We start from the raw sequence: 17,461 nt of genomic DNA on the forward strand, positions 1-17,461 counted from the left end.
CACCTGTCAGCCAAGATTCAGAGAACTATTAAGATCTGGGTGGATGCTCCTTCCCATACAGCATCAAAAAGCTGATGGACGTTTATGACGTGCAGTTGTTCCTCAGCTGATCCCAATTCAATCTAGCTCTCTGGTGTGGACGACATCATAGTCTTGGTCCATTATGCTGTGTTGGAGTGAACTATTTGTCACTTCTTGAACTCCAAAACGTGCTTCTAAATAAATTGTATTCACTTTTGAAAACCTCTGGTTAATTTTAAAAAAGCCTCCAGGAAAACCAAAGGGCTAACAATAAAGAAAAATCTCTCAGGACATTTAGAAGTAGCCAAGACTGAAGTTCTGGACAGAAGCCTTTCATGATTATAAGTTTTTCATATAAAGTTGTGGTAGGTTGACCTTGACTGGACACCAGGTGCCCACCAACCTACTCTATCACACCCCTCTTCAGCAGAACAAGAAGGAAAAATTACAATGAAAAATAAACCTGTAGGCCAAGATAAAGGCTGTTTAATGAAGTGATAGTAAAAGTTACATGCACGGAAGTGAAGGAAAACAAAAGATTTTATCCTCTACTTCCCATCAGCAGGCAATGTTTGCCCACTTCCCAGGAAGTGAGGCTTCAGTGTGCGTAGCGGTTGTTCCAGAAGACAGACTTTTGTAAATAACAAATGCCCCCACTTCCTCCTCCTTTCTCTTAGCTTTTATATCTGAGCATACATCATTGGTATGGAATATCCCATTGGTCACTTTGGGTCAGCTGTCTTGGTTATGTCCCCTCCCAAGATCTTGCCCACCCGCAGCCTACTGGGGCAGGAGGGGGAGGCTGGAGAGGCAGCCTGGATGCTGTGCGAGCGCTGCTCAGCAGTGGTCACCACACTGGTGTGCTGCCACCACCTTTCTAGCTACCAGTGCAAAGCACAGTGCTATGAGCGCTGCTATGGGACTCAGCCAGACCCAATACAAAAGTGCAGTTCTTTTTATCTTTGACATTGCCCTTGACCCAAATTTTATTTTATTGTGTGTCCTGCCATTTTGAAACAGTGTGTTTCAGGAGAACTCCAATAGAGTGAAAGTGCCTGAAATTAGAAGAAAATTAATGTTAAGTGCTTAACTCCAAAATTGCTATCCAAATGTCCCTTGCTGCCCAGACTCCATCAATGTCTTGTGTTTTGTTTTCCTTTCTGTAAGCTCTAGAACTACCCAGAGTTCTGTTTTCCTGGCTACACAAAAGCACCCTCTGTCTGAGCATCTCAATCTGATAAGAGTCTAAAAACTATGCAGACAAATATTTCTCGTGAAGTACACCTCAGCCACTGGGACAGGATCAGACACCACACAAAAGGGACAAGCACCTGCATTTCCTATCAGAGCATGCTGGTTAGGAAGTGGCAGGCACCAGGTCTGTGCCCTCTGTAACCTGCCACATGGAAGTGTAACCTCTACACCATGGAAGGGTTCCTGACCTTGGCAAGACAGGCTAGACTAAGCAGAGGATATCTCCACTGGGCTTACTGCATCTGCAAGGAAAAGTGATACAGGAATTGTGGGATGAGAGTCAAGCAAATGCAAGGAGGGCTTAAGCAGTTAGGGCATGTGCCTTGCACTCCTGTAGGTTTGGGAGTTCAGGCCCTCGCACGGCAGGGATGACAACATACCTGCTACCTTTGAACAAAAAAACAGATTTCACAACTCTATTCCTTTGTGTAGTCCCTGTTTATAGCCCCAGATCCATACAAGGTGCAGTAGCACATTTACACAAAGTGCTGTTTCATTTTATATATGCAAATGGCTTTTAGAGTGCTTACCCGAGGAACAGGTGCTTGCCAAGGGACTGGCAGCTGATTGCAGTAACTGGTTTGCACTGCACAGCAAAGGAGCTCACCTCTTGGCTGTGTGAGAGCGCAACGCTCCACAGTCACGGTGCTGAGCATCTCCGCCTGTAAAAACTGTTTAAAAGGCTGCTGCTAATATGTACTAGAGGTTAATTGCAGAAGTCAGGAAAGCTGATGTTTGTCTGAAAACAAACACAATATATGTTTGTACTGGAAGTTGTAAACAAGGAGGCATGCTGGGTAGGTAGCCTCAAGCTAGCAGAATTTTTTAAAAATCCTGAGACTTGTCTTTACATTATTTATAGGCTGGTGAAGATTCATTGTTTGTGAAACAACAGGCAGCCCTTGTGCTACATCTATCGACACAGTGAAACCTTCTTGGATTGAAATTTGCTTTGATACTCTGTAGAGATTTCCTCCTAAAGTTTGAGTTTCTTAAATACTCTGTGCTCAAGCTCACCCCTTCTCTCACATATACTCTCTCTTGCTGCGCCTCGTACGTTGTGTGCAACACTTCACAGTAAACCAAACCCCATGTGATGGGAGAGAATTATCAAGGGTGTATGGTATCTTTAAAGAGCAAATTAGTAAAGCATTTATTCTTATTAATTCAAATAAAAGCAAATTTCACGAAGACATTAGCAAAGACTGAAATAACTGTTATGTAGACAAAGTTGGTGTGTTCTCTGCAGAACCCAGCATGGGATAGAGATGCTCCTTTTATAATATTATCAGAAAAAAGGGAACAAAGCAAGAAAGAGTACTGAAAGACCAATTCCTCCCCCAGGAAAAAATTACAAAACACTGTGTCCTAAGAGAACAGTCTGTACTTACTGCCATCCTTTATCCTTCGTTGTAATGTGAGAGCAGACAGCACAGGCTCAGTGGGCCAAATTCCATTCTATGTAACTCCTCTGAAGTCCAAGATAGTACACCAGAGATTAACACAGCCTGTTTCAGACTCAAAGCCAGTTTTGCATTTTATTTGTTGTTATTTATTGAACTGCAGTAGCCCCTAGAGGCTCTCAGTAGGACTGCTGTCCCGTTGTGCTCCAAGAGCTAACAGGAAAGGACAACAATGGGACACTTGGGCACTCACTTTTATTTCACCAAGGTGTGGCACAAGCTCGGAAATCTTCTTCTGTACTTCCTTTCCAGAGATCTACTTCATGTCTTCTGTTTATGTGTATCACTGAGATCCTCTTGATAGAAGCCCCCCAAAGTTGGTGGAATTACTACTATACACAGCTTGCTGTTGTCTGTACCAACTCATCCTTGGCTGTTGCAAGCAATAACTCATTTGCCAGAGAGAAACAATATCCCTGCCATGTGGTAGATGGGCTTCACAGCAGAGTTCTTCTCTTAGCCAGTCCCAAGAGCTCCAGAGGAAAAACAACAACAACAAAAAGAAAAAGTCAAAGTTAGCAGTACAACTGTCAGAAAAGCATGGGGATAGTCAAACAGGAGCTTCAGTCATTCCCTCTGGGCTGGAAGGAATGATGTCTTGGTATGTGAAGTTGTTAAGAGAAAAGTAATTGTAAGAGAAGAAAAAGAGACCCATAGAAGTACCCTTTCTACAACAGATTTTTTTAAATTGCTAAAGAAGGCTTTTTCTTTGTGAATATTTCTCCTTTTCCTTTTTCCTTTTTTCTTCTTTTCCGTAGCCTAAGTCTTCAAGCTATAACTTTGCCAGAGAAAGCAGCTTTACTACTAAATAGACTTTATATGATATGAAGATATCACTACATACTGCAGGGACAGGAAAAAGACAGAAGTAGATATGATGGTAACAGTGGACTCCTGCCCATTAAACATATTAGAAAACAACCCCTGGTGCAGCTGGGACTGGCTAATAGGCAATTTAACTTGCTCAGCACACTGCTGAGTCCTAAATCCACTTTGTGCACCACTGTAAGCAGTCTGAATATGACTCTTCCATCCATGGCATCCTGATGCATTTTATAGAAGTAACATTTTCTTTTTGCATTAAGTTTCTTTTAAGGACCTTAAATTGTTCTGCAAACTTTATAAAGCTCACTAAGGTCTTTCAAAATTGGTAAGTATATTTTAAATTAATTACAATGCAATCATTGAAGGCATCGTTGCTGCTATCACTGAGATTCATCCTGGAGGTGGGTGTGCTGTGGTGTGTTTGAAATCCGGAAGAAGTTTGACATTCCAGAGCACTACTCAATCAGCTGGGAAAGGATGTGCATGGCAAGATCACATGTATCAAAGGACAGCAAGGAAGGGTCCTGCTTTCAGAAGATAATCTTCAAAACTGAAAATTACCTCTAACAACAAGTCTTTCTGACCAATTCAATATGTCTGAAATAATCAAGGAATCTTGGCAAGAATCTTAATTTTCTCCATAATCCATAGACTGAGCCTTTTAGCACATGACTGTGTCCTGATCCAAAGGGATTAGGGCTTCCTAGTCACCTGCCAACATGAGTTCTGCAGAGTTTTCCGCACTGACTTCTTCTATTGCATGTCTTTGCCTATCAATCATGCCTCAAGACATTCTGCTATGGCAATTTAGCACCAATTCCATGTGGTGGATGTGACATGAGGTCCTGAGAGGGAGATGTAGAAGACATCTCTTTGTATCTGTTTTTCTCAGTAGCAAGCGAAGACTGGTTTCTGCTCTGCAAAGATAAGTGGCGGAAGGAGACGATATGACAAACACGAATGGGAGGGAAAAATCATCCAAGCACATCCATGGGAAGGTCATAGCTAATGAGGAGAAAGTGTGAAGAAAAGGATGTGAAGAGTACAGTCTGACTGAGCCGTGTTCGTTAGTGTGTCATTGCTGCAGGCCCGATACAGACACCTAGGAGATTAAGGAGACAGGATATAAAGCAACCACTTCTTCTGTAGCTTTCTTTTCCTTCCACTTAAAGAAACCCAAGTTAACTGACTATTTGCCAATTTATCTCTCTAGTAGAGGCTGTGGTCTGCCTTGAGTGCCTAGGGATGCTGAGGGTCCCCTGTGGACTCCTCCCCAGGTACCTGCATGGCTCCCAGCACTGAATTCAGCCCAGCAGTGAGAGGGGGGCAGGAAGCCCTGCCTGTCTGCTGTGGTCCCAGACCATTCTGCTAGACATGGAAGGGAGCACACACACTGCCTGGCAAGCATACACCTTGCATATGTGTTGCACAAAGCCCTCTCCATGCTCAATGACCAGATTTCATACCTGGAGCCACTGGGCTCAGCCAGGCATTTGTTCTTGCCGGGAATGTGATTATTCAGCTTTTCCTCAGATCTGACCTAAAGACAACCGACACATAGGTAGGGGCTCAAGGCATGAAAAGCTCACAGGTTTCACGTATATATGAACCGGAACAGAATATGTGTAACACAGAAGGGAAGCTGTACAAGTAATCATTTATCACGTCAATGTGTGCAATGGGTTGTATTAATAGCGTGCCTAATATTTTTGTTAACTCAGAGAATATGCTCTGAAGTGCTATTACCAATGATAGCACTGCATTATTATGTAGCTGAAGCTTCAGGCCAAAAAGATGAGCAGTGCTATTCATACTACATTTTTGTGGAGCAAAGACAAATCCAGCCTTCCTCTTAGCACCTCTATAGAGCTGGTGTTTTTGTCATACTTTAGATCCAGGATGACTGGGGCTATCCTTCTGCTTGGTGTGACCAACATTAAGTTTAGTAACCACAGTCACAAGGTACTTGGGGACAACATGCTTCCCACAGAAGGAAATAGGCTTGACACAGTTTTCGCATGTAAACTGAGAAAAACCTAAATAGAATAGTTCCACCCCCACCACTACCCTAATGCCTCCACTGGGATTCATAAATACAGTTCTTTCAAAGGGATGCTGTCAATGGGAGCAGAAATAATTTTCCTCAGTGTGTGCTTAGAACTAGCCAAGAGCTCACCAAAAGAAATATCCCCAGCAGCTGGTGAACACTTGGGATCTACATAGTTTCCAGTTCAAGAGGGAATTCACAGGACTCCAAAATGGTGCCAGAATTGATTTGGTAGGCCTCAGCAACCTGAAGTTGGGAGCAGCACACAGTATGTGTTCATAAATATGTGTTTTCCTTGGGAGTTTAAATTTTCCTTCGGCTCATGCTGTGTAGCTATTTTGCACAATGCAATTAGCAGAATTTGTGGCTGCAGTAGTATTTGCAATAGTGGTTCAATCAGGACACGTGAGCCACAATCGAATCTAATTCATTTTTTTCCTAACTGTATAGACTTTCAATGCTAGTGCAAGTAAAGGATTATAAAAATCAATTTTTTTGTCACTAAAGTAAAAGCTCTGCCTATGAATATGTACACAAAACACCCCTGTGATAAAAGCAACAGTCACTTCTGAAAAAGAATTTGACTTGCCAGAGTGAGAGAATGCAACACAGGACAATTGTGGAATTTATTTGGGCTAGCATCTTCAGCGATAAAGTAGTGGGTGCAATCCTTAGAGACAGATTCTACCATTTTAATCACAGTGGTAGAGTGGTATGACTATGTGTGTAGGCAAGTGATGAAATAAATTTTGAGAGCCTGCTCTGAGCTAAAGCACTCCTATATTCTCCCTTTATACTTTTTTCCACAACCTCCATGAATTAGGATGAGTTATACCCTAATGTTAACTTAGATGAAGGCAGAGTTTGCAAGTGGTGCATGCAGAGTGGGGTTTGTATATTTGGGGAGGGTGCTCTCTGGCTCAGATCCTTTCCTTCCTTCTAACATGTAAATAAAAAAACTATTTGTTACTCAGTTTTTCAAAGACAGCAAAATATGTCGGCCTGTCAATAGGAACTTCTGAAACAGCCCGTTTTCCTTTCATGGCTAGCAAATAACAACTACCAAAACCTAAATGTTTGCTTTCTATGTTCTTCAGGAAACAAGAAAGCAACAAAAAATTTGAACATTAGCCCTTTTCATGGAGATTCTTTTATGGTCTGGCACTTACAAACTTTTGGAATATGACCTTATTCTGACTTCATTCACTATATCACCATTAGCTTTGTGTTCTAGATAGTGTGGTTAAATTATTATGAATGTTATAGTTAAATTATTAATGTTGCCTTGGTTGCTAATCCTGTGCTGACTGCTTGTTACCTTGGATTGTGTGGCTGGTTACAGCTCACTGCCTTTTGTCCCTGTCTTCCCAAGGTACTATCTCTACACCAATTACCAAGTCTGATGTTTTCTTGTTATTCTTGCTAGTTATTAAGCAGCTCTCTTAACATTTCCTTTGGCATCATAGCAACAGTACTAATAAAACCTGGATTGGACCTGGAATATAGAAGCTATATTTTTATCCACGGATAAAAAAATCCACGGAGCCCAGCTCAGCCTGCAGCACAGTAGGCTTCCCTGCTTTGCCATGCCAGACCTTGGCTGAGATGTCGAAGTGGACTAATTAATATTATTTCTGTTGCTGTCACCTACATCCAGGGAGGTAAACACATACCACATGGCTGAAGTCATGCTATCAACTTTTCCTTGTTCCCATGCAGGCCCTCTGGATTTGAACCAACAGCCCACGACTGACTCTATGGCCTGCACAAATTCCTAGAGTTGTCTATTGCCTTTGCCATGGATTGTTTCAGCAGTGTCCAAAATAAGTCAATAAACCAGTGGACAGAGCCAGTTGGGAACTGAAATTTTATTTGCAGGCTATTCTGTTTTCAGTAATTCTAGTTCCCAGTTAGAATAAAAGCTATTCCTAAAAGAACCATTTTCAGCAATTGCCAATTCTTGAAAAAGTATCAGTAAAGGACCATTTTAAAATATTTTGCTCTGAATCATTTCACTTTGGTTTTTTATGACATTCAATATTGTAATAGTACATCTTTAACATGCCTAATATAATACACAGATAATATATAGCAATCATTTACAATACTTCAAACAACCCATCAAAATGAAATGCTCCAGCATTGTGTTTTGAATTTTCCCTATAAAAAGTCAAAAGCTGAACTTCTGCAAAATACTCTAATTTAAGTGAAACCACATTTTTAATGGAGAGACGGTTTTCATCTACTGCTACCCACAGCTACAGGCAATACCATGATACATTTATTTGGCATAACAGAATGTACTGGGACATTGAGTTTTTTAATACCAGTGTCTTTGCTAACACTCACAGATTAGCCATACATACCTAGAACAGCAAAAGCTACTTTCTGGATCTGAAGCTTCTCTCTTTTTGACATTATCCTCAGGCTTGATTTGGCCAGTTTCTGGCCGTGCTGGATGTCATGGCCTATGCCTTCTTTCCAAACATCAGGAGGCAGAAGCACATACATGCCCATCTCAGTGGGCTGGCAGGGACCCTCCGCCCCTGGGGCACTCAACTGGCAGAGGGAGACGAGTGCCACCCTGAAGCCCAAGACAGCATACAGAAGGGGGGGTTACCCACAGCAACCTCCCCTTTGCCAGGAAATGCTTGGGCTAAAAAGGTTGCCTCTTTTGTGGCCCCATGTAATGCCTGCTTGTTCCTTTTATGTGCCAAAAATTCGTGGTCTAAGTTGAAGTGACTTACCCTGAAGTAATTTTCCTATATATGTACATACATATGTATTTCTTTAGCTACCCATACCTATATAGAAGTATTTATATAAAATCCTCATTGTATTTAGATTGTTTTGCCCATCTTTCATATTGAGGGAAAAGGTGTTTTAGTGAAACTCCAAACTGGCTTCTTTGCTTTCCTAGGTTATGATGCTCTTCCTTGGTATACTTGGGAAACAAAAATTGGCAGCCTTTGTCGAACTGAGGACAGCTGTAGCACTAGGAAGGAGCATAACCACATCTACCAGAGCAAAGAATACATGGCTGCCTACCCACTAACATTTCTGCTGCCTTAGAAAGCCCCCCCTAAAGCAGCCCATGCCAGCCCAACAGGGGCATTACTCTTCTCACCAGTGTACTTGCAACCTCCCTCTGGTGCGGGCTGGTCTCCTGTCTGCTCTTGGCAGGAACCTCGGCAGGGGAAGCTTTTGTACCAAGTGTGTCAAGCAAGACAGGCTCTTTACTTCAGAGTCTGAGCTAATGTGAAAATTAGCAAAAGGCAGCAGACAGATATATTGCCTCCAGCTACTAAGACACTATCAAAGATCCATTGCTTGACATCTATGTCCATAAGAAGTCCTTTGTTCTAGATGTTTGAAGCCACGCCTTCTTGGACCTTTGGCAAGAAAGACCACCTTTACACTTGACTGCCTCCTATGCCTTAGATGCAATTCCTTATCATCTTGTCTCTGCAATGATTTACTACTTTGTATGGTGTGATAGCACCAATAAGTCAAGTAGCTCTTTGCTTTGGCTTTCACTGTGGAATGCTTGTTATGTGAAGCCTGCCACTTTCTGCAGTCTTGGCAGAGCAACTTTTGATGATGGGAGGGAGCAAGGAAAGTATTTACCTGTAGAGAGGCGGGAGCAGGTATTCATCTCAGAGAGCATGTGTTGTCTACACCATAGAGAAGAGCCATGCTGAAAAAGATGGCTTACAAGGTACAGCTGAATTAACGATGAACTGAGTTTCCTTCAGTGACAGGCAAGAGCAAATGATATTCAGGGTATCTCAGTCAATGTTAGATGCCACCTGGTAGTAAACACTTCATTCCCATTTATACTTACAAACAAGCACTAGGTCTGGGGAGCAATTCTGATCTCTGTGGCAAAAAACATGAAAAACTTCTAATTGATGCCAATGATAGCACTGAGCTGGGGCTCCTTGCTAGCCCATGCTGTATCAGGTTGTCGCATTAAGAATACATTATGTACTGTCACATACAACTACTCAAACCTCCAGAGATTTATAACTGCAGCTGAAGATTTTTATTTCAAATGCAAGTTTGTGGCAGAATAAGGTTCAAAGATCGCTGGTAATAATATGCCAACTGCAAAGCAAGCTTAAACTAATATACTTAATAGCAGCTAGCATGACTTAGTCATAGAATAAAGTTCTAACCCAATAGGCATCCCTGTGGGGGAGCAGACAGGTTCAGCCCGTTGACTGATCCCAGAAGTTATAATGGAGTCTTGCCTAACTTCTCCCCTCATTTTTCCGCTTTTTATACTTCATAGTACATTACATATTCATTTTTCATACACAGGATTGGTTACAAGTTTCTCGCTTCTAATGCAAATCAGTACACATCCTCAGCGCTGCTGAAGTTCTCTGCTAACTGCGCATGCTCCTCAGGTGGGGTTTTGCCCTCTTCTGGGGGGGCTATTTGAGCTGGAGGTTGTGATCTCCCACTACCACAATTATCTTTGCCCTATTTTCAACTAATTTTCTGTTGTTATCAGTGGATTGCAACACCTTATTAGCTTCTCTCCTCTTATGGCCAGACTTCTCCTCACTTGAAGGCTTCTTTCAGTGTAACTTAGATCATGGTGTTCTTTTCACCACCTGTTCTTTGTCACTCATCCTTCCCAAGGCTGACTCCCCTGATTAGGAGCCCTTTTATTCATAACGGCTTTCAGAGAGTGGGTCAGCTCGACCTAACTTTGTGCACAGGTTTGTATATAGTTAACACTAAATCCAAATTTGGCAATTCGGGAATTTAGACAATTCCCCCGATCTGGACTTACCTCGGTCCAGGTCCAGTCCATTTCCATCACATTCAGGTGGAGCTGGAGTGGCTCTAGTCACACATATTGTTGTTACCAACTGGTATCACGTGCCCAGTGAGGTGTGGTAGTGCCTTGGAGGCAGGTAACTTTGGGATGGAGGGGTGCGTTGCTATTACAGTGAGATCATTTCATCTGACGAAGGTAATTTTGCCACAATGGCTGGCTCAGCAGTGGACATCTCATGGATTCTGCATGTGACAGCTGCTATGCAGTTTCAGCTGTGGGTGCCATCAGGTTCCCACCCCTGCAGGGAGCACAGCAGAGCCTGGCCGTGGGGTCTCCACTCCGCTCCACCCTCCGTCACTCCCACCAGAATGTGCTGAGCTGGCAGGGTGTGTTGCTTAGGGAGCCGAGGTAAAGGATTCCGTGCATGCCAACCATCCCGAAGGTGATAGCTGGTTTTTACCCTAGAAAGCTTTCTGTAATACTATGCTTCTATTAGGTCCCAGTTTTCTTTCATTCCACTCCTCTCCCCCAAGTAATTTTCCCACACAGGTCAACTCAGGAGAGGCTGAACAAGAGGTCTGCATTGGGGTCAGAGGAGGGAGGAATATTTCTTTGATTCTGCTTTTTAATAGAACAGGCTGAACTTTATAACAGAAGAAAATGTTCCTATCAAAAAAAAAAAAAAAGAAAAAAGAAAAAAGAAAAATAAAATAACTCATTATAACATAGCATTCAACTGTATTTTGTCTAAATTTTACAAGAAAACTGAAACAAAATTGAAACACTGAATGCCATTTCAAATGGAAATTTTAATTTCATTTTTTCTCATGGAAACATTTTTACTTATGAAAACTCATGATTTATACTATCATGCTGCATACATATTGGTTTGTGTCTTCCTTCCTTAAATTTGAATCTCTTGCCTGACTTCAGCCAAATTTGACAAAGATACCAAGTCCTCAGAAATAATGAAGTCTCCACAGATTTTTTTACTATCTTTAGAACAGCCTTTGGGTGACTGTGCAGAAAGAGTGAGACCCTGTCAGCGGCTCTAGGAAGAAGAGACAGCAATGTGAGTTCACCCATTACACATCAAAGAGTTCAAGCAAGAAACAGACATTAAAAAAATGTTCCAGCACCTGGAGATTTTCCGTCAGAGCTCTAAACAACCACAAATTCTAATCCATAGGAAAAGAGTCACACTAAACCTACAGCTTACAGACTGCTTTCCCCCTTATCATTACACTTTTTTGCTTTTTACGCCTAGATGTATTACAAAAATGAAAGGCATGTAATGTTCCCTTTTCTCCAATTTCCTTTCTTTCTTCACTCATAGTTTTTCAAAACTCACCTCAGGGACAAGTTTCCAAATGGAAAAGGGGAGCATGAAGTTCTGTAACTGAAGCTTGCTAACTTTTCCAAAAGCAAGGAATGTTTAAGAAAGAACATTTAGGAAAAAGTAAGCTTTGACTTACAGGGAATCTTTTCTTAGAGCAGGAAAAAAATAAAATTTTTAGGAGAAAGAGGAAAATAAAAATCCTTCATTTCCAAACCAAAATCATAGTGGGAAAATTTAAAAAGGGCCATAGGAATTCCATGAAGTGAAAATAACCAAAAATTTCTATGTTTTAATGTTTTAAATAACAAAACTGAAAGGTTCAAGAAATTGGTCATTAAATGAAGGTCTCATTTCCCTTACAAATGCAGGAACATTCCCTATAGTAAATTTCCTGTGATAGGCTATTCTGTTAACACATATGCTTATCAGTGACACCTGAAATATGTGACTCGAGCTTTCAATCCCTGAAGGCGGTTTGTTACAAGTATGCATGTTGATAACAGCTAACATGTATTTATATCTTAATTTTCAGTGCCCAAAAGGCACCTAAGTCTTTGCCTATAAACAACACTTAAATACAGTTATTGAATGCTAGCAGCTGTTTTGCCATTAACTTCTCTTGGGCCAAGAAGGCAATGAAGATTTTAATTACGCAGGTCATTTGTGGAAAGCCTTCCCAAAGCCCAGTGAGATACATCTTGCTTATTGGAAATTTTGTGTTTTCACATATCTAAATACAAGCCAACTTCCGCCCCGCCCCCCCCCCCCCCCCCCCCCCCCCCCCCCCCCCCGCTATGAGGATACCTTATTCACTTTTGGACCAAGACAAGGACTGGGGTATTTAAATAACAGCATATCTAATTCCTGTTTTTCCAGTCTTCTGAGTGTCATTTTTTCTTCCTTTTTGGTTTTTTTTTTCCTTCCCCCCCCCCCCCCGCCCCCTTCTTGGGAATAAGAATATCTACTGTCTAAAACTGTCTAAAAGATAACCTCAGTTTTCTGAGACCAGGTAATCTGGATATCTTGGTGAGTTTATTTTCTAGGAAACAATGAAATGTAGAGTGCAAATGGAATTGCTTTAACAGCTATCAGGAGGGGATCTGCATGAAATTTCCCCCACTGTCTCAGCTGTTCTCACTATATGCCAAATCACAGTTTCAGATGGCTGAAACAGATCCATCTCTTCAGACTTTGATTTGGCTGCTACAGAATCCTGTCCTTCCCAAAATCAAAGACTCCTTCCATAGTCTTATACAAATTCCAGAGAATTTGGATTTACAGACGAAAACTGCACAAAGTTTCAGAAAAACAAAAAACATTGTCCTGTGCCAGCTGCCATGGTTCCTGCCAAGAACTGTTTTTGGGGAAAACAGTGTGACCCATGCTTGGCACTCAGGAGTCTCCCCCTCTGATGTTGCACTGATGGGAAGGAAAAAAAACAAACTATAATTTACTATATTTTAGTATATAAATTAAATATATATAACTATATATATATATAACTATATATATATATAACTATAAATTAAATTCCTGGGTGCCAGGTATAAGCAGTTCATCTGTACAGTCTGAGTACACTTCAGACTTTCAGATTTTATTTAAACTGTCCTTCTAGAGCACATCTTCTGGTAGCCTGCTGCAGCGCTGACTGGCAGGTGATGGCCTGCATGTGCTTTTCCACTCTCATGGCCTCATCCGCACCCCTCCTTTGGGATAAATTCAACACCCCAAACCACAGGGGCACTGGGACCTCCCAGTTCCCTCTTGTGGTCTGAAACTTCAGAGTGACGATGGACAACATTAATCCTCACACCACTGAATGGTTACCTGACATTCAGGCAGCCTGCAGGATAAATCATACCCTATCTTTACTAGCAGGCAGAGAATGGCTGGGTGCTAGAGAATTCCTGGAGCCCAGGACTGTATGAACCTCCTCCAGATCAGTGAGGAGCAGTGTCCCAGGGCATTCCCTGATCCAGCTGAGGATGAAGCAAGAGCTGTAATTGCAGGTGAGTAGTGCAGACTCCCCAGCAGTGTGTAATCTTTGGTTCAGGGAGCACCACCAGTGACTGTCCATGCAGACACTATTGTCATAAGCTCAGACATGTGTCCTTTAAATGATGGGCATGTACCAGTTGTATTACAGCACACACAAACAATCCACACTGGCCTCTAGCAAGCCTATGAAGTTTTGCTCAGCCCTATTGAGCACTCTGCTATCTATGAAGCATGTGTGTTTCACATTCTAGGTTTTGGGTTTGTTTGTTTGTTTTTTGGGGGCAGCTGGGGTTTTGGGTTTTTTTTGTTTGTTTGTTTGTTTGTGGGTGTTTTGTTTTTTTTTCCTCAGGGTCCATGTGTTCACCAGTGCTCTTTCAAGAAGATCATCACGGACCCCTCAAATAGCAGCAGCTTTTTTAATTGCTGCCTATCCATACTGGATTTGAACCAGTGACCCAGAGTTTAAAGGAACCATTCCTGATCCCATTACCCATCTCCTGAGTCCACTGGTCCCTGAAGAATGTGATTCATTAACTGAACTGCTCTTTTGCTTGACTGCATTTTTCCAGCGCCTCATAACCTACGTGAAATTACAATATTTTTCCCATTCTCACTGTATGTATGTCAGACACTTACATATCTCCAGTTATTTTGCTAGCTAGCCTCATAGGAGTTGTGTAAATGGCATTATCAAAATTGCATCTCCCTGATTCATTATTTCCAATTTTATAAAATAGCTGAGTTAGTGAAGACACTATCAAAGGGGTTTTTAAATAAACATGCTTAATCTTCTGGAGATTAAAAGAGATAGTATGGGTGACATATAATGATTATTTTACCCCAAAGCCATCAGAAATACCACGTACAAGAAAAACACATCAAACAAATAGGCACAATAGAGAGCATTTCAATGAGAAGATAATCACACTGCAGGATTTGCTTTAACTCAGTGGCCTAAATATTGCCCTATATGAAAAATAAAATGCAAGAGGAATATTAACCCCCCCCCCCCCTATTTATACCTCACAGTCTACTTACAAAAATAACTGCAACTAATATCTAAACTAATTTATTTTTAAATGAATTCCCAGGATTTAAATTTGTCCAACAGATGAAAATTAAAATAATTTCAGAAGCTAGGAAGAAAAAAGCCAGGTGAACAATTTCTACCATGATGCAAATTTTTATTGATAACGGTAAAATGATTAGGCAATGTGTCTCTAACCAGATATCAAGAAAATTACACTGACTGTCTGATTTTTTAAATATTTTTCACAGAAAATGTACAGTATGTAGAAGAAACACATGGCCGGCCAGTGTAGAAACTCATGGGAAACAGTGTGGATTCAAATCTGTAGAAAAGAAATTTATTTAATAAATCACAAATCCTTCTGCTATTCATCCTGGCTGCAAAGGGAGGGCTGATGCAGAATAATGCACAATTTTCATACACCGTGCTGGGCTATTAGATGTACAGATGCTATTAGGTTCTGTCCAGATCCTCTGTTGGTGTAACTGGCATAAATCAACTGAAGTTAATTGAGCTATGCAGATTTACCTATGTAGCTGGGAGAAAAAAATCACATATTCATTTACATCATGCCTGAGAAGCCCAGAGAAGGGATATTTTAAGGCATATTGTATCCTTAAAAGTTAGAACCTGATTAACTCCTTCCAGCAGATGCAGCCTCTTTGTGACTAATGGCTTTTCCACTGACTAAATATTTGGACTCACACTCCATAGGGCCTAAGCTTCCTGCCAGATTTTCACTGAGACAAGATCTCATTTCTACTATGTAATTATTCTGTTAATTAGGTTTTCACACATTTCAGTCATGTGCATCTGCCCCCAAATCATTCTACAAATGCAAAGAGCCAAAGTAGGGAAAAGATCAGGAATGATACCTGGCTATATACTTTCACTAAAAATTTTGGGTCATGCCTCTTGCCAGCTGATTGTCCATAGAGCTACCTGACTAGCACATAGCTGAACTTAGTAAGACCCAATGTTTTCCACACAGCCAAAGTCAATGGCTCAAAAGAGCCACGGATCACTCACAGCACTTGGGAAGGGAAGAGCTTTGCTCGACACCTCTAAAAGACTGGGCTGAAATCCACTCCTTCCTTTCCTCCCTCCCCAAGCATTTTGCTTTAATAAATTTTGCTAAGATAGATTCAAGCACTCCAAACTGAAAACCACCCAACTAATTTTGTTTGCTCACCTGGCATCGGGGAAAAACCCCTCACTTCAGATAAGAAGCCCCACCACAGATTTCGTATCAGTCACCACCTACAAACAGTACCAGCTGTGTTCACAACAGCATCAGGAAAGGAGAAAGAAGCGGTCACCTCCCTTTTGCTTGAAGCTACAGAGAGAAGATTTTTATTCTACTTGACCTCCTTCAGTCCAGGTCGTATGACAAATGCATTTGGTATCAAGCAGTGAGCAGGCTTGCAGCTGCTGCTGGAAAGGCAGCAGTTACAGACACCATTGCAAGCCAGTCTGATGCCTCAGATCTGTTCAGCAGCTCTTGGCTAGTTCAGATGCCAAATTCATTTCTGCTGGGCTATGAGGGTGTCCCCTGTAGTCAATAACACATACTGAGACCTAGTGAGTGTTGGATCAGGGTCTCAAATATCCAGAGTTCCCAATGTGCATTTAGACTTAAATACAGGGAGGACACAAGGCTTTTGAACATTACTTGTTCTAGTTTCCAATACATCTAGAAAACGTAAAGTTGTTCAGACTTGAAATATGCTCCTTGTAATTGATGGCTGGACTATACTCACAGTGTACTGAGTGTTTGATGTAATCAGCCAGACAATTCATGATGGGTAGTGCCTTGCTCTTCTAGTGACCGAAGGACGTAGTTATTTAAAGTAGAGGGAGAAATCTGGCCCTCAGGTTTAGTGTCAAAACTTAATTTCCCTGTTGTTCTGTAGCTGTATAGTACCAACAGTACTTCTCAGAAGTAATAAAGTACATCAGATTCTTGTTGGCATGAAAAAAGAGAAAGAACCAGCCGTTAGATATTCAAACATGACAGTCACATATTTGCATTGACATGAATGGGAAAGGTTTCTCAGTCATTTCAATGGGAGCTTGGATGAAAGAAACAGATCTAAAGGTTTATTCTACTGCTTTTTTTTTTTTTTTTTTTTAACACTGCCTGCAAGGTACTTTTCTACCTTCTCTTTTTTTTTTTTTTTTTTTTTAGCTTATCAATATGTATTTGGGAGTTTTTTACTTTTATGTTTAACACATCTTTTTCAAAAGGGAGCACGATCAGTTTCTAAGGATGCTACTTAGAAGTGCAGTGGTACAAAAAGGCAGCCACAGACTGGGAGGAAAGCTTTCAAAAGCCCATGGGAAGTGACAGGGATGGAAAGCTTATCTTTCTACAGCATGGCAATCCCTGGCACCTTCCAGGTTATACCCGGCTGGTGTATATTGTAGCCTTTCACAGGTGCCTGGTAGTGCTCTGGGCTAGGATAGATCTCTACCACCAGTGCTGAAAACAAGCCCAACATTGTATGGTATTACTGTCACTCATCAAAATGAGAGCCTTGAGTTTGGCTTTTACCTTCAGAAAGCACTTGAGTTCATTTGTCCCACCTTTTCATCAGGCACCACTTCTCTTTTGACTAAAGCTTAACCTAAGGGAAAATCTGAGTACAAGCTGAGGAGAAGAATCCTACCTGACTTTAGTCAAAGAAGAGTG

This window comes from Falco rusticolus, chromosome 6, assembly GCF_015220075.1.
Source record: "Falco rusticolus isolate bFalRus1 chromosome 6, bFalRus1.pri, whole genome shotgun sequence".
Classification (NCBI taxonomy): Eukaryota; Metazoa; Chordata; class Aves; order Falconiformes; family Falconidae; genus Falco; species Falco rusticolus.